The following is a 22,451-nucleotide window of genomic DNA, read 5'->3' on the forward strand; positions in this document are numbered from 1 at the left end:
GCATTTTTCTCAAAAATGCATATAACTTGAATCAAACAATATGTGGTCTTTTGTTTCTGGCTCCTTTTACTTGGCTTAATATTTTTGAAGTTCAACAATGTTATAAAATGTATCAATAAGTAGTCCCTTTTTATTACATTGTATTACATACTGCATTTTGAAATTCTATTCACCAGTTGACATTTGCACATTTGGGTTATTTCCCATTTGGAAATATTATAAATAAGGCTGCTATAAATGATTACAAATTTTACATGGACATATGTGTTCCTCAGGAATTGCTAGGTTGAATGGTAAGTTGATGTTTAACTTTTTAAGAAACTGCCAAATTATTTTCCAAAGTGGTGCATCATTTTATGTTTCCATCAGCAATGTATAAGGGCTGCAATTTCTCCACATCCTCACCACCACTTACTATTGTCAGTCTTTTTAATTATAGCCATCTTGTGTAAAATGGTATTGCATTGTAGTTTTAACTTAAATTTCTTTAAAGATTAATGATGTTCACTATTTTTTTCACATGCTTATTAACCATATGCCTTTTTTCTTTTTTTTGTAAAACATCAATTCACAAAGGTTGCCCATTTTTAAATTTGGCTTTGTTTTTGTTAAGTTATAAGTGATCTTTATATATTTTGGATACAAGTCCATTGTGAAATGCATGGTTTGTAAATATTTTCTCCCAGTGTGTGGCTTGTCTTTTTATTTATATGGTTTGATGAGCAAAATATTTTAATTTAGATGAAATTAAATTAATCAGCTTTTTAATGGATTGTACTTTTGTTGTCACATCTAAGAAGTTTTTGTCTAAAGTCACAAAGAATTTTCCTTTAGAAAATTTTGGCTGGGTGCGGTGGCTCGTGCCTGTAATCCCAGCACTTTGGGAGGCTGAGGTGGGTGGATCACGAGGTCAGGAATTCACAACCAGCCTGGCCAACATGGTGAAACCCCGTCTCTACTAAAAATACAAAAATAAGCCAGGTGTGGTGGTGTGTGCCTGTAATCCCAGCTACTTGGGAGGCTGAGGCAGGAGAATTGCTTTAATATGGGAGGTGGAGGTTGCAGTGAGCTGAGATCGCGCCACTGGACTCCAGCCTGGGTGGCAGAGTGAGACTCTGTCTCAAAAGAAAAAAAAAGTTTCTCTATTTTTCTAGAGGCTATATAGTTTTAGTTCTTACATTTAGATCTATAGTCTGAGTTAATTTTTGTGTATGGTGTGAGGTAAGGATATAAATGCTTTTTCTCTTTTTCTTTCTTTTTTTTTTTTTTTTAACTTATGGACAGTCTGTTGTCTCAGCAACATTTCTGGAAAATATTATCCTTCCTCCCATTGAGCTGCTTTGACATCTTTGTTGAAAATAAGTTGACCATAAATATAAATGTTTATTTCTGGACTTTCTTTTTTTTTTTTTTTTTTTGAGACAGAGTCTCACTCTGTCACCCAGGCTGGAGTGCAGTGGTGTGATCTTGGCTCACTGCAAGCTCTGCCTCCCAGGTTCATGCCATTCTCCACCTCAGCCTCCTGAGTAGCTGAGACTATAGGTGCCCACCACCATGCCTGGCTAATTTTTTTGTATTTTTAGTAGAGATGGGGATTCACCATGTTAGCCAGGATGGTCTTGATCTCCTGACCTCATGATCTGCCCACCTTGGCCTCCCAAAGTGCTGGGATTACAGGCATAAGCCACCGTGCCTGGCCTATTTCTGGACTTTGTATTTTATTCCCTTGATTTATATGTCTTTCCTTATACCAATACAATCCTGCCTTATTACGGTAGCATTCTAGCAAGTTTTGAAATCAGGTAATTCTAATTTTCTCCAATTTTCAAAGTTGTTTTGGCTATTTTGTTCCTTTGCATTGTCATATGTATTTTTGATCAGTTTAACAACTTATAAAAAATTCTGCTGAAATTTTGATCAGGATTACCTTGAACTTATATATTAATTTGGGAAAAAATGTCATTTAAACAATATTGAGTTATTCCATCACTGAACATGAAATGTCTTTTTGATTGGATATTTTAAAATTCATTTCAGTAATGTTTTGTAGTTTAGTATACAACTCTAATACCTTTTAGATTTATTCCTAGTTTATTCTTTTTGATTCTCCTGCCAATGAAGCTATTTTCTTAATTTTATTTCTGGATTGCTTGTTGCTAATGTTTAAAGAATGCAAGTGATTTTTGTATGTTGACATTGTAGCTTGTGATTTTCCTAAACTTGTTTATAAATATAAACCAGTAGTTTTTAAAAAAAATATAAATGTATTAGAATTTTGTATGTAAAGGATGATGTCATCCTCAAATAAAGACAGATTATTTATTTTTCTAGTATATACACCTTTAAGGTTTGCTTCTTGCCCATTGCTGTAGTTAGAGCCACCAGTACAATGTTGAATAGAAATGGTGAGGGAACATCTTAGCTTTATTTCCAATCTTAGGGGGAAAGCTTTTATCTTCTACCAGTAAGTTTGATGATAACTGTAAGTATTTGGCAGATGCCCTTTATCAAGTTCCTTTCTATTTTCTTCTAGCTTGTTGAGAGATTTTATCATGAATAGATACTGAAATTTGTTACATGCTGCTTATATCTATTGAGAAGAGAATCATGTGGTTTTGTCCTTTATCCTATTAAAATTGTGTATATTAATTGACTTTCAGATTTTAAGGCTTGCATAACTGGGATAAATCTAGTTGGTCATGTTGTAGAGTTTTCTTTCTTTTTTTTTTTTTAAATATATGTTGCTGCTTATTTTTATGCTTTGGAATCATAATTGTGCAAAATCCCTTCTAAGTAAGTAGAATATTTAATAATTGGTTCCTGTGAATGATTACTTATATCCAGCATATTCTAAATCATTTTAGTTGGAAGATTTTTGAGTACCAGGAATGGCTGCTCACTGATGTAATGCCCTGTGCCCCCCTCAAACCCAAATGTCTTTGCTCTGTAGTTATCTGTTCTTACCTGTTTCTCAGTGAAGATTCTTCTGCATATGGTAGAAGCAGAAGGGAATTTTAAGCATTCTTCTCCAAAACAAAACAAAACAAAACACCAAAAACCTTTCTATTAGCAGTTTTAACCCCAATGTTTTGTGTAATACATTAAAAATGTCATAACTGCTTAACTAATTTCCACTTATATGACTTTGTAGTTTAGCTGCACTCTCCATTACCTTTGCAAACATGCTGACTAGTACTCATGGCATCTTCAGCACTTGTAGTGAATAGGCTATCTCTGGTATACTCACACATTTCTGTTCTCACCAGTTGAATTATAAGCTAGCAAGAGTAAGTTGTGCAAGTTGCTTAAACTGTTTATTCCAGATGTACTTGTTATTATAATTTGATAATAATGTAGTTTGGATAGTTGTCCCCACCCAAATCTCATGCTGAATTGTAAACCCTAATGCTGGAGGTGGGGCCTGGTGGTAGGTGTTTGGATCATGGAGGCAGATTCCTCATGGCTTGGTGCTGTCTTCATGACAGTGATTTCTCATGAGATCTGGTCATTTAAAAGACTGTGGCACCTCCCCACCTCACTCTCTGTAACTTACTTCTGTTTTCACCGTGTGACTTGCCTGCTCCTCCTTTGCCTTCTGCCATGATTGTAAGCTTCCTGAGGCTCCCTGGAGGCCAAGTGGATGTCAGCACCATGCTTCCTGTAAAGCCTGCAGAACTAAGCCAACTAAACCTCTTTTCTGTTTTTTTTTTTTTTGAAACGGAGTCTTGCTCTGTCTCCCAGGCTGGAGTGCAGTGGCGCGATCTCGGCTCACTGCAAGCTCCACCCCCCAGGTTTACGCCATTCTCCTGCCTCAGCCTCCCGAGTAGCTGGGACTACAGGTGCCCGCCACCACGCCCAGCTAATTTTGTTTGTTTGTTTGTTTTTTGAGACGGAGTCTCGCTCTGTTTGTCGCCCAGGCTGGAGTGCAGTGGCGCCATCTCGGCTCACTGCAAGCTCCGCCTCCCAGGTTCATGCCATTCTCCTGCCTCAGCCTCCCAAGTAGCTGGGACTGTAGGCGCCCACCACCAAGCCCGGCTAATTTTTTGTATTTTTAGTAGAGACGGGCTTTCACTGTGTTAGCCAGGATGGTCTCGATCTCCTGACCTTGTGATCCGCCCGCCTCTGCCTCCCAAAGTGCTGGGATTACAGGCGTGAGCCACCGTGCCCGGCCACTCTTTTCTTTATAAATTACTCAGTCTCAGGTATTTCTTTGTAGCAGTGCAAGAATGGCCCAGTACAGGTAACAATTAAATATTCAAGCTGATTAAATGTGTAAAGAAAGAGATTTACTTTGGTAATCTAGGTAGGTGGTAATAGGTTCAACCAACAAACCCAAATTCAAAAATTCAAAAGACTTGTTCTATGTCAGAAGACTGGAAAATGATTATTCAACAATGGTAAGTTAAAATACAATGTGTTTGTGTGTATGTACATATATATTTCCTACACTAAATGACTTTTTCAATTAATGACCATATATAAATCCTGATTGTGTCATTGTGTCAGATAAGAGGTCTTGTACTAAACATCCCCAAATCCCCGTGGTTTGGAGGTTGGGGGTATTTAATCATTTCACGTCTTGTATCATATTAAGTACATAATATGCCTTCATATTAGAATGAGGGGAAATAATAAGACATGGGATTCAGAGAGAGTAAACTGTGCTATTTTACTCTGCTTCCATATTTGAATGTGAGGAAAAATATGTTAGGACACATAATCAACTTTTGGCTTAGATGCAACTTTGTCCCTCTCAAGAGGGAAGAGTTTTTGAGTACCATGATGAGTTATTCAACTTACTTTGTGCAGTCAATGGTTTCTGGCAAGTGAAATAAAGAATAAAATAAGAAAATGAAGACATTTGAGAGTGTAAACAAATAATGAGAGGTAAGGTTAGTTTTTAATTAGAAACAAGACTTCATAAAAGTAAATGGGAAACCAAATGAAAGAGTCAAGCTACCTCATGGTAATAAATATACTCAAATAAAGGAAAAATTGGTCTAAGAATTCGTTCTGTAGCATTGTCCTATTATGTGGAAAAATATTCATCTGTAGCCAAATTCCCAATTTCTGTAGCTTTGAGTTTTTTTTTTTTGTTTTTTTTTTTGTTTTTTTCTGGCAGTAATTTGACCAAAGGCTTCTTGGTAGCTGTACACACTTGAGAAAAAGACCATTCTCTTAGATGATTTATTTCCATTTAATTAGAAATCAAGTCATTAGTCTCCTTGTGATCTGATTAGACTACAGTCTTAACATGGTAAAGATTGGAAATAATTGTTATTTAAAAGAAGAAGGAAAGAAAAAGAAAGCCAAATCTCTGAGGACAAAGAACTACGCTCTTTCCCTCAGTTAAACCCTCATTAACAGCGTGTGAAGAAGCAAAAACAAAGCCCTCAGTGTTCCCTTTAGAGGATCCTTAAGAGCCTAGTCTGTCTGTAAGAAGCTTTTCTTTTGCTAATGTGGGCTGAATTACTGACAAAGACCAGTGTCAATGGTCTGCTTCAAGAATCTAATCCCTGGAAGGGAAGCATTTCCTTGCATAGCTTTGCAATGCATTTGTCAAACATTTTAAACCATTTAACAGAAAGAAGCATTGTCATGACAAGACTCAACATTGCCAGTTCTTCGGTTACATCTGCCAGTAGAGCCATGGGATGAGCCTTTCGGGCTGCAGTGCTCAGGCACAAATGCAAATGTATGTGTGGTACACATCTTGTGACTCAGTTTTGATAATTAGTTTTGGCCAGATTTATTAGCATATTTTGCATCTGTTTCTTTGTAGAATATATTATTAATGTCTGATTTTAAATAATGTATTTTCTGGTTAATCTTGAACTTCTTTTGGAAGGCTAATAAAGTCACAATGACAAACATGTCTTGTTATAATCTCAAAATGATATTGGAACATTGTAAAAGAAAGCCAGATAGAATCTCTCTTTCTCTTGCTAGTTGAAGGTTCATTTTCAATCACTTTTTTTCAAGCTCAATACAGTAAATATCCCGCTATTTCCTCCTCATTGTAGGACTGGAAAGCGGGTGATCTCTTTCCTCCCTATCATAAGAATCAAGGCAGACACTCTAATAACAAAGACAGGTTAACAAGAGAAGAGCATAAGAAATTTGATTTTTGAAATTTGATATTTGATTGTAGTTTTAGGTAACATGGAACCTTTGAAGACTCAAAGATACAGGGGAAATTATTCATTTTTATGCCTAGGTTCAATGAAGAATGGACAGTTGTGTAGAGACACGATTGGGCAAGTGGTATGATCTAATGCTTATAGACTGAAGGGGGAAATTGGGCAAAGTCTCTGTTCAGACTCTTCTTGGACTCTCTGTGCAGATTCCATCTATGGAGTAGGACTCCTCTGGAAGGAGGGTCTCAACTTCTTTATGGCCAGCTATTACACACAAAGGTGGTGGGTAGGGGAGGAGGGGAAGTGAGTAATATTTTTAGGCCTTATGGCCTAAAATATTTCCCACCTTGGGGAAAAGGGATTCTAATTTCTATGGCTTGCCTTGAGGGAGAATAAGGGGCAAGGGAGAAGAGGGCAGGAGTTCAGAGAGAGACTTTTGTTTCTGAGGCCTTTGTTTTGGGGTATCATTTTCTGAGCCCCAACACCATCTAGAATACTGAATCTAAAACTAATATATTCAGGGGATCAGTGTACCTATTGTTCTGACTTAATGCATTTGCTTTATGACCGCCAAGCATTGCTGTAAAAAACCACACTAACCGGATTATTCATGATAGTTGCTGGGCTCAAAAATAGGAATCACCATATCAGATAGCACTCACTCCCCAAAATCAAAGACGATAAGTAGTTTTATCCCTCTTTTAAATAAATTGAAAAGGAAGGGTGATGGGGAGAAAGGCTTTAGATTTACCTCAGGCAAGGGATTCAGTGCACTTAGATATCTATTACCTTGTTTATTCTCACACTATCTGCAAGAATTTGGAGGGGAGAGGTAGCATTTATTACCTCTTGCCTTTGGTTACAAAATGCATTAGCAGTGGAGGGAAAAGGTGGGGGATAGTGGAGAATGGAAAACTCCAGAACCATGGAGTTCCTGGAAATGTTCAAATAATCTGCATCTCTTTCTTTGTCTCCTTTCATTTCTCTCCTTCTCTTTTATTCTCCTACCTCTATTTGATGGTATCTTGCGATTTGGAGGATTTTCCTGAAAAAAATTGAAAAGTAAAGCTAATAGACCTGCAGACTTCTTTTTAAAATATGATATTCACAAAGCAACGAATATTCTTATTTTCCCTATTTCATTTATTCTATTCCTTTCTGGCTTTCCCACTTCCTTTCTTTCTTTATTTTTCTTTGAGTGGGGTCTCCTTCTGTTGCCAGGGCTGGAGTGCAGTGCATGATCATAGCTCAGTGCAGACTGGGCCTCCTGGGCTCAAGCAATCCTCTTGCCCAAGCCTCCATAATAGCTGGGAGTACAGATACGCACCACAGTGCCCAGCTAATTTTTTTTTTTTTTTTTTTTTTTTTTAGTTTTTGTAGAGACAGAGTCTCGCTATATTGCCCGGACTGCTCTTGAATTGTTGGGCTCAAGTGATCTTCTGCCTTGGACTCCCAAAGTGCTGGGATTACAGTTGTGAGCCACCATGCCTGACCCTCACTTCTTTTCTTTTCAATGGGACTCTCCCTGCCTCCCAGGTTGCCTGTGAGTAGTGAGTATGGCTTAGTTCTTAGGAACACTTAAGGCTCAGCCTGCTACTGGTCATAGGGACTAGACAGATTCTTGCCCTCCTTCCTCTCAGTCTAATAAACTGTCAACCTCACCTTCTGACCTAACAGCTAATCATTCTTGGAATTGAGAGCAGCAGGAAAAAGTGTTAAGTGATATGTTGCTAATAAAAATTGAATACACATGTTTGGAAATTATTTAAATTAAAGAATTATGAATGTGATGTCAGTCACTAGCTTTCCTTCTTTTTCTGAATGGGGAGAAAGAACTAGAGCTTCAAAATAATTCCATCGGTTTTACCTATGTTTGGATCCTTTAAAGAGCAATATTGGTTTGTGAATATCATATTTAAAAAAGAAATCTGCAGGTCTATTAGCTTTATTCTTCAATATTTTCAGTAACATCCTCAAAATCACAGGAGAGTGTCAAAAAGGGTTTCCAGAATAGGTTTACTTCACATAGTAAGTGGTCAATACATATGAATTGATGAAAGAATGAAATACAAGAAGTCATCATTCATGTGTTTTGGGGCATGAAACAAACATGAAGAACCGCTACTGTATCCTGCAAGTTTTATGATCATACTTGACTCATATTCATATTAATACCAATTTAATATTTTCAAAGCCAGATTAAAGTTCCAAAATAGATTTTTAAAAGTGGGATTGATAGTTCAGGGCAGATGTTCTTTGAGGAGGATAATGTCTTCTGTCCCCATCACCCCCAGTGTGATGTTCAGGGGTGGTGGTGGGGCGGGGGGTGGTTCTTATGCACAGCCACAGGATCTGTGCCTACCTCTGCATTGTGAATCGTTTTTTAAAAATTTATCTTTTATTTTAAGTTCAGGGATACACATGCAGGTTTTTTATATAGGTAAACTTGTGTCATGGGGGTTTGCTGTACAGATTATTTCACTACCCAGGTATTAAGACTAGTACCCATTATTATTTTTCCTGATCCCCTCTCTCCTCTCTCACCTGTGAATCCTTTTTGCTGTTTTTTGTTTTGTTTTGTTTTGTTTTTTGTCGGTATCTTCTTAGGCTTGGTAGTAGCTTGGGAGGCTGGGAGATGTCTCCTTCATCTTTTACTTCCAAAGTCTCCAGCTCTGATTGAACAGGCTTGAGTGATTCATAAGCATTGTACTTTTGGAGTCACCTTGTCATATTATTGCAAATGCATTTCAGTGTACTCATACCAAATTAATTATTTTTGTTGTAAAAAATTTTAAAGAGCTTAAAATTACTTGGCTATATATAACACATTTACTTGATAATTGGCCAATATTTCTTGACCAATCAGTGTGCATTGTCAGGAAGTGGTATGACCAGGGAAAGCCCCAAAATCTAATCTGCAAGTTTTTGCAAATGTGGTAAAAATTTTATGCATATCAATTTACTTGAATGACTGACTAAATTGAATAGGTTGTGTAGGCATTTACTTATTACTTCAACTATTGTTTTTCTTTTTGTATTTTGGAGTTTATAATTTTTTTTCAGGTCTCAAACTCTTTTGTAGGCCCTTGAAATGTTCATTGCCACTAGGCATTGAGCCCAAGATGCTTAATGAATAGAGCAGGCCTGCAGCGTAGGGCTCAACAAATAGCTAACATCCAAGTAGCCAAATAGCTGCCCACCAAGGCACAGAATTCATGGGGGGTTACTGCTTTTGAGTAAAGCATTTGGTGTAGGCTTCTCACTGCAGTGCCTCTGAGGCTGAAAGTTTTCAAAGGGAGCAATTAGGAATGAGAATGAAAACAGATTTCACTGTCAGAGAAGAACAGCATTTTCAGAGCATGGATAGAATGAACAGGACGGAGATCCAGGGGTTTTTGGTTCCCATCAGAAAGTAAGTCACCTAACCACATTTGGATGATTAAATGAAAATAGTTAGGCTGTACAGTGAAAGGCCTGTCCCTGCATCATTGTTTATTTTAGCACCATCTGCTAGGTTCAAGATTAGGAGAAGTGGATGAGAAGTTTACACTGATGCTTTGGTGTGCTTAGGCTGTATTTTAAAAAAGCTTGGTGACACATATTAATTAACTAGTCATAAGAAGCAAATTGTACAGTTTAAAATACCTTTACTTTTTATTTATGATGTTTCTTTTCTGTTCTTCTTGTTCAGACTATAGATCTGCAATTTCTATGTCTTTGGCCTGCCTATAATTCCCATACATCTTTCGTTGAAGTAACTCCTGAGTAATGTTGATTATTTGAGCTCCTTCAAAGTAATTTTCTCTTTCATTCTTGTCTTACTATTATCCTTGTCCTGTCTTCCTTATACTTTCTTTTCTAAGATTCAAATGCTTGAAGCTGAATTTTAGAAAAGAAACAAGTATTTGGAATTGCTTCTAGAATGTTTTAAACTTATATTAAAACAAAGGTTTCAATGTAATTTTAGTAGAGTTTGCTTATGTTACTATCATCTTTCAGTAGAATTTTTAATATATTAAAATAATGTAAAACCTTTTTAATTTGGAGGATTCTACTAATTCTGATTGCATGAAAATTTTATCCAGGTTGTATTGGAGTTTACCTTTGCATAATACCTAAAAAAATGAATAAATAAGTAATGCAATGAAAAATGCTAATAGACTCTTTTAAAGATATTAAACTATTTTAGGATTAAACTATTTTAGAGTAAACTCTATATATTCAATGTAATTTATTTGTATGTTATTAAATGACCTATTAATAAAATTATTCCTGGCAGAATTCTATAAACTGCAAATTTGTTAACATTTAATTCAATTACTGTGTTTAAATGAACAAAACAGAAGGGCATTTTTGAAACATAATTTATAATTCAGATTGATTTTCTATACACAATGTTCTGAATTAGTCATATATAAATCAATTTCAAGATGGAGTTTTAAATGACGAAGTGCATCTTTTATTCAGGTCACTATTCAGAAATTATTCTGAAAAAAATCATTTACTGATCTGTTTCCTTAAAAACATCAGCCTCTACTTATCCTTCAGTCATCCTCATCAACTCCCTCCCCTTCTCACCGCCCCAAAGCAAATGAAAGTCTCAAAAAGCATGCTTGAATTCATTGAATGTGTACAAAGAATGTGTTCAAAGCATTCACATTGCTTTTGCTCAGATTTTTCCTCTCCTTCTTTGCATGTTCCTCACTCTCATGTCTTTGCTAGTTTTGCCTTCTTCCATTTCTCCAGTCTCCCCATGGGTGTAGCATCCCTGGATCCCCTTTAGTTAAGGGGTAAGCATTAAATCAAATTAGGTCAGTGCTACTCTCTATCTTTAGTGTTTATGTTAAAGTGAACTAAATATGGCCTGAGAAAGCCTCTGTACTTCCATATTTGAGTCCTTTTGGACGAACCGTAACCTAAGTTAATAGGTAGACAAGACTGAAAACCTAACTTAGGCGTGTGCTTCTGTAACAATAGCTGAGTCTCAGCCAATCCCAGCAGCCATACTTCAACCACGCGTACACTGCTGACTGTTCAAACTGTGTTCAAAGAAGGCAAATGCCAACCTGTAACCAATCCAGCTGTTTCTGTACCTCACTTCCGTTTTTCTGCACGTCACTTATTTTGTTTGTCTACAAATTTGCTCTGACCGTGAGGCATCCCTGGAGTCTTGCTCAATCTGCTGTGATTCTGGAGGCTGCCCGATTTGTGAATCATTTTTTTCCTTGCTCAATTAAACTCTGTTAAATTTAATTTGTCTAAAATTCTCTTTTAACATTTGTATCCAGACACAGTGATGGATAAATAGAAAATCACTGGAACTGATTTATCCCACCTGGAAGAAGGCATCTGTTAGTTTTTGCCCTCATTCCTGTTTTTTTTCAAACCTTGGATTCTAAGCTTTACTCGCTAATCTGTGAGTAATTCTCAAAAAGTACTAGGCTTTTTGATACACACAAGGTCTTTGAGCAGTAAAAGTTTGGTTTTGTGTGTCAAGATTCTAAGCTTTCCTCACTAATCTACGAACTACCTATATGCTTCCAATAAGTTGCCTTTTTGCTTAAGCTAGTCGGAGTCAGTTACTATTTCTTCCAGTCAATGACCCCAACTGGTCAACTTCTCATCTACTTCCTTCCTGTTTTACTTCTCTTCCTTTTTCCTTCTCTATCAGCCTTTCCTCCCCCTTTCTTACTATTCTCATGTTTTTCTTCCTCTTTTTTGGAGGCTTTTAATAATGAAAAATTAAAAAGTTAAAAAAATGGTAAAATGAAAATATTTTAAGCGTATTTAATCACAACTACTTCTCTTTTCAAATTAAAATGGAGGGTTTCTTGACTATATATTGTGTACAGTTCCAAGTCTTATCTGAGTACAAATAAATACTATTATTAATAGCAAAAATAATAAGCAAAGCAACTTAATGCCCCCAAGAAATTATGCAGTGCCTCCAACAATTTTACAGTTTTGGCCCATTAAAACATATTTATGGCTTGTCTAAACTAATTAGATGATTTGATCCATGTGGTATTCATTTTCAAAGGATTCGCTGCCAGATTTATGTCTTACTACAGCAATTAACAAAGTTATTTTTGGAAGTAAGCATTTAATATCTTCTTGTAGCAGGCTGAAAGAATTTAAATTTTGATGTCCAGACTTAGCCTATAATTAAAGGTAAACTTAAATATTTAACATAGTAGAAGAGGAGTAACAACTACAAAGTTTACTTGAAAATGAAGTGAGTCATTTCACTGAGTCATTTATCTTTTATGCTTGCATGCATAATCAACAGAAGTTTGTGTTTTGTACTCAATTCCTTTCTCAAGACAGCCAACAGCTGTTGCTTCCCTCAAGCTGTAAACTTCATCTTCCTGTTTTACCTCAGCTGTTTTGCCCAAACTGCCTTAGACATAATGGCAGTTGAAAATCAGAAGTTTTTGTAAGTCATAGCAGTTATTGTCAGTAATAACTGCTAGATGATATTAGGAATCAAAGCTGGGTCTGCTAACATCAGTGCAGTTAGTTCAGGTGGTGTTTCCAAACATGAAACATTTAGAAAAAGGAAAATGAGCCTAGCCTAGAAATCATGATTTTCGGGGAGAAATCCAAGGATTTTCTGTTCTGTGGGCAATGCAGCAGATTAAGATAGCTGGCATGGATCTGAATCGATAAAATTTCCCTTTTATGTTAGCAGACCTAATTTGTGTCATCTTAAGAGTTAACAGTTGCATAGACTTTATTTCAGTTTTTAAAAATTGTTAGCATAGTATTTATTCTCCTTGTAGTCGTTTCAATGTTTTATATACTTATTGGTCTGGTCGTGTGCTAAATATTTTTGGCTTAGAGTTAAAAAGTCGTAAAATGTAATTTTTTGAAAATTTAGAAGCGTGATATATAATTTAAATCGAATCTTGCACTTAGGACAGGTCTTATACTTCCTTGTAAATAAACCTCTTCCTTTTCTGACAGAAGTATTCATTGCTTTGGGGGTATTACAAATATTGTAGCAGAGATGACAAGAAGAAGTGATAGGCTCATAACTTCAGTTTTAAAACAGTGATTTGAACTGAAAACAAAGAAAACAATCTTGAATCCCAAGACACTTGATTTGTAAGAAGTAGGCTTTTTGATAGACATGAGATCTCTCAGCAGTAAAAGTTTGTTTTCCAGTGTCAAGAGAAAATCCCTGGAGGAATCAGGAAATAAAATCAACAGGTTCAGGAATATTTTTGGAAGAGAGAAGATGAGGAGCCAGATAATTCTTCCTAGGATTGCTTATAGGAAGATAAGAACTCGGAAGGAATCCCACATTCAGCCCTTGCCCTTTTCCTTTCCCCTTGGCCAAATGATAAACGTCAGCTGATGCTAGTAGGCTAACTGACAGTGACAACCTGAATGCAGACGAAATGTGGAAATCATGGTGGTTTATAAAAAAATTATGAAAGTTTTTTTCACATCTCATATTTTTGATGGTGAAATAGTGTATGCTAATGTGTTAATGTATATGTAGAGATAACTGTTTACTAGTTTTTCTCATTAATAGGATGTCAGGAAATACTGTGGAAGACTTTGCTTTGAAAGGTACTCAAAATTGCTGGATATCCTGTCTAGTGTATCCTTCTAGATTATCTGTTTTCCTTGTCTTTAAGTGCATTTACAACTGTAAGTTATAGAAAAATGATATTAATGTAAGTAACTTTTGTCTGTAGAAATGCACATAGCTTTGATCAATTTTTTTTTTTTGAGACTCAATCTTGCTCTTGTTGCCCAGGCTGGAGTGCAGTGGTGTGATCTCGGCTCACTGAAACCTCCATCTCCCAGGTTCAAGCAATTCTCCTGCCTCAGCCTCTTGAGTAGCTGGGATTACAGGTGCGCACCACCACACCTGGCTAATATTTTTACTTTTTTTAGTAAAGATGGGTTTTGACATGTTGGCCAGGCTGGTCTCAAACTCCTGACCTCAGGTGATCCGCCTGCCTCAGCCTCCCAAAGTGCTGGGATTACAGGCGTGAGCCACCGTGCCTGGCTGCTTTGATCAGTTTTTATTGTTCTGTCAATATGAACCAATTTTGAATCTATTCATACATTCATTTCAGTTTTTTTGATTGCCTATATGTGTGAGCTTTTTGAAATGTTTTTTGAACCAGTTGTAACATCTTACTGGTTCTCTCATTAATTAATGAGTTAAATAAATTTGTTGGCACATGCTAATTTTATATTAGTCTAAGATTAATGATTTTACCCTTAAAAATTATCTTGTAATGTCTGTTATTTTTTAAGTGAATGGGAAATTTCTGGAGATTTATTAACTGATTTTAAAATCTATCTATTATGATGAATATTTTAGACATCTACCCCAAACAGCAGAGGAAATAGTTTGTAGAACAACAAGTGGTAGTTACCTATCGCCACTCCTCAGATCATAATATATAGGTATTGTGTGTTTAGGGACAAGCTCCTTTCCCTTGGCTTTATATTTACATATAGAGGTTTTCTGTGGGTAAACTGTCTTCTCCATTCCCTCACTCAGTCTTCACTAAGGGAGACAAAATAACTTATCTGATTGAGGATATTGGGAGAAAATGGGCAAAATTCAGAAGGAAGGTAGAGCAATCTCTTTATCCTGGTGCTCTTTAGAATCAGTTACTTTCATCTTGAAACCTAAAACTGAGGGGTTTACATTTATCTGCATTGTCAGCAAAGTTCACTGCACTAATAGACTCCAAGCCCTGTCCTCCGAGAGCTTTATGAGTCATAGAGCTGATATTTTTGAGTTCCATTGTTGCATCTATTTATCAAATGGTTTGGAAGTTGGGCAAGAAAAGGGGAAGTTATTTATTAGTCCCTCAAACCCAAGAAAAGGAACTACTCCATCAATCTTCCATACATGAATACTTAAATTACACTTTGAATACTTTAACACTAATTAATGAGATATGTTCCGGAAATGCCTTAGTAGAAATTGAAATGATTTTAGAATAAAGTTACAGGACAGAGCAAACTTGTGGAATAGAAATATCTGGCTAACTCTTTCAGCATTCAATTTTAGAAGCAAAAAGGATTTTAAATTTATATTACATCAGACATTTCTAAGTTTTTACTAGTCTGTGAATTATGTTATGGGTGAATCCAATGTCCTTGTGTACCTTCTGTAAGCAAAGAGACTTTGGCTCACTTTATAAGTTAATAAAATTAGGAAAGTTGCAGGTTTTTTTTAATGTAGTTGTAATAGAAGAAGATTAAAAAGACCCCAGACTGAAGCTATGAAGATGTTCCAATGGTTTTATGACAGTACAACTTGTAAAAAGTAATTAGATGATTTTTTTCATGTAGTTTTTTTTTTTTTTAAGATTTTACGTGAGACTCGCCTACTTAGTTCAATAAAACGTTTAGTAGGGAGTTGTTATATTTAAAACTACTGCATAAATAAGAATATTGGATGTACTTAATATCACTGATTTTATAACAAAGTAAATTTATTTGAAAATTTGCAGTGTTAATTATTGAGTCCATGAATCTCTGAAAAGACTACCAAAATAACCTATTGACAAAGCAAAGCAGAGTTATTTATTACCTCAGTAAGGGATGATCTGTCTTTGGGAGTCTTTGTAGCTTCTCAGAAGCTTCTGAGAAGCTTCTCTTTCTACCTTATTTCTCAGAATAAGGTAGAATGTTTCTGAGATTTGAGGGTTCTGATTTAGGATGCATCTTTCAATACAGGGTAGAGAGCTAATTAGGACTGAGGAAAATTTGTAACAAAATAGTTTCAAATTGGTGGACATAGTGAGGTGGGGCTTGCGAAGTGGTCTTGAAGAGTAGATTGATGAGCCTAGTCAAGCAATCCAATGTCCTGAGATGGGTATTTACTCTGACAAGAGATTGTTGAGTAGTCTATTATTGGAGCAAATGAATTTTTGGAAAGTTTCTTTAAAAAGCAATGAAGTTATTTGCACTGTCTTCCTGGGCAAGAGTTTACTCAACTAGTAGTCTTGTTAGTGCAGGCAGTTGAATTGTAAAGTCATTTTAATGTAAACAATGTGCTATGTAATGGCAGATAATTTAGGTTCTGTATAGCAAGTTTTTTCAATGTAATTTTCAGTAACATTTAATATTTTGGGGTCATTTGTTGGCTTTTCAAGATATAAATAACCAACATTTATAAGGGAGGGTCAACTTAGAAAATATTGTTCAAATTTCATGGCTGAAATAAATGGAAGTAATGAAAAAATTGAACTTATTAAATAAGCCAGAATAATCCTAAAAAGATGAAATAGACTTTATTTTTAGAAAAACAGAATTATTTTGCTAGTTATTTTACTTTGAAGTAATTTGTAGTTCAGTCTATGGTTTGTGATGTTTCCAGAAAAGGTAAGTCACTTTTATTGTAACTCCCTCAATAGCAAAAATCTTTATAGGCAGTAAACTTAATTCATGTTGTTGTTGTTTTTTTTTTTTTTTTTAGTTTTATTATTAGACGTTAACATTAACTGGTGACATTATTAGTGCTTCTGTAAATTCAGAATTAGCATTTTGGCAAGCCATTTGTTTTTGGAAATGCATCAGCTAGTTCCATAATACCCATTGATTAATTTCTCTAAAATTATTACAATAACTTACTATTTCAGCATCATTTAGGTAGCTTTGGCATAAGAGTAGAAATTAAAAAACATTAAATATCTGAGATAAATGAAACGGAATTTGTGATCCTTTGGGAAAGATTTGCCAATAGAATAACTTTAGCATGATTTTGAGCATTACACTAGGAATTTCACAGTAGTTGTGTCTGGCATGTGTTCGCTGTCTCTTGTAGCCAAAAAGACAAGAATTTCTTTTTACAATTTGACATGAAAGTTCTCGTTCCTTTCCTCTCATTTTATTTAGTGGGCAGCACAAGAACCTAGATCTTCACTGCACTTTCTTTCTTTTTTAAGTGGGAAAAATTGACATTTTTAGAGGTGACCAAATTTAATAATAAAAATATATACTGCATGTTATGCTGCTTGTTTAATATTTTAATATTCACTACTTTCTTTTATGGTTTCCTATTTCTACCTTTCAGATGCTAGGAATTATAATGGCATAAAAATAACCCTAGGGATTATATATATTGTTTCGGGTATATATCAGAAGCTTTCTGGGGACTTGAGCTGAGTCTCAGTGTTGAGAAAGCAGTGGAATAATTCCTAAGCAAAATTCCATGTTACATTCTCTGAAGACACAGTGCAATGATTATGAAACCTCGGCTGGGTGTTGATAACCTTATGTGTCAGTCACCTCAGGATGGGACTATTTGTTCCCAAAGCAATCAGGTGCAATAAAATCTAAAGTACATAGATACCTCTGGGAATGAACTGCCTGCAGAATTCAGATGCAGCAAATCTAGTAATAATCTTGGCCCTGGAACCTCAGATCAACCTAAAGTCCAGGGTCGTGGGATATGGGTCAAGAAGGGAGCTCACTATGCAAAGAAATGGATTCAGCCATCACATGGTTTGAATTTGCCAAAGGCATGATCAATCCATAAGGGCCATTCTATCACCAAGGCAAATGGGTGCGTTTTTCCGTGTTCTTTCCAGGCTTCTGTTATAAGGCAATGTTTTTCTTTTCAAGGCTAACCTTTGAATTAACCTTATATCAAGGTAGTATGATTTCACTTGGAGGGGAAAAGAGGGAGACAGTGATGGAGAATGCACGGGGGGGAAAACATAGGGACATAACATATCAGACTCCCAACAGCTGTTTTAGATGGCATTCATTTCTAGGAATGGCCTAGTCTTTAAGCTACTTTCAAATCAGATGTTCACCAACAGGATTGTCAATTTTTCCCCAAGTATCAAGTGTAGCAGTGTCCTGACATGAATTCTTATAATCAATGTCTGTTCATTCAGCTAGTATTTATCGGACACACATCATGTATCAGGTGCTAGGGACAAAATGATTCTTAACCCCATGGTGTTATATTCTTGATGGGAAAAATGATACTGAACTCATGTAATAGGGCTGACATGCTTCCACAACTGATAATGTGGAATCTGAAAAAAATTAGCAAGAAAGACTGCAGTTTGATGGTTGCCTGCCAGTTTATATCTAGCAGTGGCAATCTCAAGTTCCTTCCCAAGGTTTTTGTTATGGAGAAAATGTAAATTTTTGGTTATAAAAAAATAATGAGAGTAGATACTTATCGTTCTGTGAGAAAGGTAGAAAAATATACTCACTTTTGGTTTGAAAGGCCACCTCTCATATCTTGGTATATAGTACCAAAGTTACTGGGAATTTGCATACAGGTCTAAAAAGCTTCAGGGAAGGAAAAGAATCGGGAACCACAGGCTTTCTCTTCTGAGAATCACAATCCTGGAGCCTCTCAAAGGAATCAAGATAGCTCTAACTTGAATGGCTTGTGTAACAGCAGTGTTGGGAGAACCACAGTCCTGCTCCCCTGGGATACAACCACAACTGGTCAAAATAATTGCAAAAATAATTAAAGTAACTGGAAATGGTATAAAGAAGATACAAATGTGTCTTCATACAGAAAATGAAGATACATTTGTTCAAGAAAATTTACTATCTTAGAAGTCACAGTGAGAGTCTGTGGCACTTGAGATATGACCTGTTCCCTTTTCTTCCTCTCTCCCAGCTCACTGTGTCAGAAGGTCCCCTCTGGGTGAGTGTGGTGAGTGTAGTCAAAAAGACAGACTTTCTTGATGTCTCTCCTTCCCCAGCTCCCAGTCAAGGACTTAGTGTCTTCTCCAGGAGGGTCAGGCCATTAGCATTTTCATGTGGCTGAGAGGTTGGAGGCTAACATTCCCCAATCCAGCTCATGGGGTAGAAGTTCTAAACCAGGCATGGCAAGGTGGGGCTCCTTTGTCCTTGGCTCAGCTTATTCATAGGGTAGAGGATCTACACTAGGGGAGAGGAGAGTCAAGCTGAGAAGACCAGAGACTATAGTCCTTGCTTAATTCCCTGATCACAAAGCATGGGTATCATTTTGGAGCAGCAGGCACTAACCCTACCTTCAGCTCTGGTGGTTCAGAGATTTTGCCTAGGTAGAGAAGCAGGTTATAGGAACTGAGAACACTAACAATCTTCCCAATGGAACTGATTTATTTATGACAGAGTATGAGAAAGTTCAGGTCTACAGGAGTTCTTAAAAACAATGAAGATTTTGAAGATTTTGGTAGTAAGCAATTAAGAAGAAGCTGATAGCTTTATGAAAGCAACAAGATAAACTATAGGTTAGCTACTTTATCAGAAGGAATCAGAGAAAAAGACAAATAAGAAGAGCTTTCCTGAGGTGAGAACGAACCTCAAAGTCTGGCCTCAATACTGCCTTTACAAAACGGCTTGAATTTAATTGGATCAGACTGTGGAGACATGTATGCCCCAGCATGTAGTCTAAACAACAAAGCAACAGTCAGCACTTAGTGGAGCCTAACAGTTGAGTTTGATACCAACAGAGGCAAACATCTTAACAAAGGAATCAGAGGGAAAGACAGTCAAAAAGAGCCTGGCTAAAACTACTGTCATCTCAAGGTGACTGTGCCATGCCCAAGGCACTGCCCTCTGAGGATCAGTGTCTGAGGCTTCATGTTGTAGGGAAAATAGACTTCACTAAAATAGTATAGTCACATTAATAAACAAATAAATAAGCAAACAACAACAACAATAATAAGCCCTGGGGAGATCAGGACCCAGATTTGCTATACTGTGTTACCTGAAATGCCCATACATAGGAAAAAAGTAAGCAACAGCAACTGTCTGTGAGAAGGTTCAGATGTTGAACTTAACAGACAAAAACTTCAAAGCAGTTATTATAAAAATGGTCAAAAACTAAAGGAAATCATGCTTAAAAATGTAAAGGAAGATATGGTGGCAATGTCTCATCAAATGGAGAATATCAATAAAAGGAAATTTTTTTAAAGAACCAAATGGAAACTTTGGAGTTGAAAAGTACAATAACTAAAATGAAAACGTCATTAGAGTGGCTTCATGGTAGATTTGAACTGGCAAAAGAAAGAATCATCTACCTTGAAGACAGATCAATCGAAATTATTTAATCTAAATAACAGATAAAAATAATAAGAAATATGAACAGAGTCTTAGAGAAATGTGAGGCACTGTTAAGCACACCAACACACATGTAATAGAAATAATGGACAGAAAAAGCAGAAAATAGTCAAAAAGAAAGAATGGCTGAAATGTAAGGAGTGAACACATGGACTCCTGAGGGAAAAGTTACCATGAGGGAGTCACAGACCTGGACTGACATTCTGAACTCAAAACCAAGCCCTGTGTGGTCTTGGGAAGACTAGCCCTAGGTCCAGTGTAATTGATGCAGGCAATCCTTCTGACTTAGCTACCAATGGTAGTGACTGACTCACTTCTAGAGAAATGACATGAAAAAGAGAGGTGAATGATTGTGGGGAAGTGGGGAAGAAAGTGGGGAAGGCTGGTGCATTTGTGCCTCCATTAAGGACAGAGAGAATGTGTATAATTTATTTGAGACAAAATGGTGCATTGCTTAAGTGTAGAAAGTAAAGGGCGAGAGAGAACCAAGTGAGGCAGGGGTTAAGCTGGGGTGACTCCATGCAGGCATTGTAAGCCATGGGACTTACTTTGAAAAACTTTTCATTTTGAGGCCAGATGCAGTGGCTCATGCCTATAATCCCAACACTTTTGGAGGCCAAGGTGGGTGGACCACTTGAACCCAGGTGTTTGAGACCAGCCTGGGCAATATGGCGAAACCTTGTCTCTACAAAAAATACAAAAATTAGTTGGGCTTGGTGGGTCATGCCTGTGGTCCCAGCTACTTGGGAGGCTGGGGTGGGAGGATCACCTGAGCCTGGGAGGTTGAGGTTGCAGTGAGCTGTGGTCACACTGTTGCACTCCAGTCTGAGTGACAGAGTGAGATCTTGTCTCAAAAAAATAAAAATAAAAATAAATTTTACAAAGCCTTTTCACTTTGAGATAATTGTAGATTCATGTGCATTTGTGAGAAACAATACAGAGAGAAGCTATGTATCCTTTTCCCAGTTTACCCCAATGGTAACATCTTGCAAAACTACAATTTTGCAATCAGATATTAACATTGATTTATTCAAGATAAAGAACATTTTTTGGCCAGGCATGGTGGCTCATAACTGTAATCCCAACGCTTTGGGAGCCTGACTGGGGGAAGATCACTTAAGGGCAGGAGTTTGAGACCAACATGGGCAACATTGTGAAATTCCCTCTCTACAAAAAATTTTTAAAAATTAGGTGAGTGTGGTTGCTCTCACGTGTAGTCCCAGAGACTCAGGAGGCTGAGGAGGGTTGATTGGTTGACCTCATGAGTTTGAGGCTAAAGTGAGTTATGATTGCACCACTGCACTCCAGTTTAGGTGACAGAATGAGACCCCAACTCAAAAAAAGAAAACAAAAAGATACAGAACATTTTTGTCACCAGAAAGATTCCTCATATTGCCCTTTTATAGCCACACCCACTTTTTTCTTGTTCCCATCTCTTTCTTACCCCCAGGCAAACACCAATTTATGCTCTATTTCTATAAAAGCAAAGGCAAGTCATTGCATGGTGAAATGGTATAGTTTGAAGAGCAATTAATTGTTCATGGTAGATGTATTGCTGTAGTTAGGAAATTCAAAGAAGTCTTATGTAATTGGATCAATACTAGTATTAGAATGTCAATAATATTGATATTCAGCTATGAGAAAATTAGAAATTTTGAGCAAACAACTGATAAAGAAGTCAACAAATGAACCGAATAGCAAAACTGATCAGCCAATTAAAGCTTAGTCGGCTAGATTAGATATTCTAGAACCTACTCCAGAAGGTATCAGGAGGGGTAACAAATATGGAAAAAATGAATGAAGATTGTATTACCATTTAGAAAATTTATGAGAACAAGCAGGCTTTTTCTGCATGTGAATGTCCTTGGACTTGGCCAGTCAGACTTTGAGAGACTGGAATAATGAGCAGTTTCTGTGGGTTTGCAACATATTCCGTGAGAAGGGAAGTAAGATGGGTAAGTGCCCCTTGGCTTGAAACAAGATGCAGATGCTAAGCAGCTGAGGAAGAAAAGTGCCATAAAAAGATTAGGTTAAAACAAAATATAAACTTGACTTGTTTAACATTTTTTCCCATGAACATGCTTATTTCAAGACATTGCTAAGAAGTGGGGAGAGAATATGGATCATTAGTTTTCAGCCTCGGCTGCATGTGAAATCATCTGAGGAGATTTAAAAATGATCAGTGCCTCAGTCTCACCTTCAGAGATTATGGTTTAATTGGTTTGGATATGGTCTAGGCATTAAGATTTTATC

At 36.6% G+C, this 22,451-nt stretch overlaps 1 long non-coding RNA gene across 1 annotated transcript in view; it reads left to right on the forward strand.

Moving 5' to 3' along the window:
* Positions 1-8,198: 8,198 nt before the first annotated feature.
* The window catches only part of LOC134728805 (uncharacterized), a 52,478-nt gene continuing 38,225 nt past the window's right edge, over positions 8,199-22,451 (forward strand). The window contains exon 1 of the long non-coding RNA XR_010109629.1: positions 8,199-9,549. This is a non-coding gene — a long non-coding RNA (uncharacterized LOC134728805). The remainder of the gene's footprint in view (positions 9,550-22,451) is intronic.

This window comes from Pan paniscus, chromosome 14 (genome assembly GCF_029289425.2).
Source record: "Pan paniscus chromosome 14, NHGRI_mPanPan1-v2.0_pri, whole genome shotgun sequence".
Classification (NCBI taxonomy): domain Eukaryota; kingdom Metazoa; phylum Chordata; class Mammalia; order Primates; family Hominidae; genus Pan; species Pan paniscus.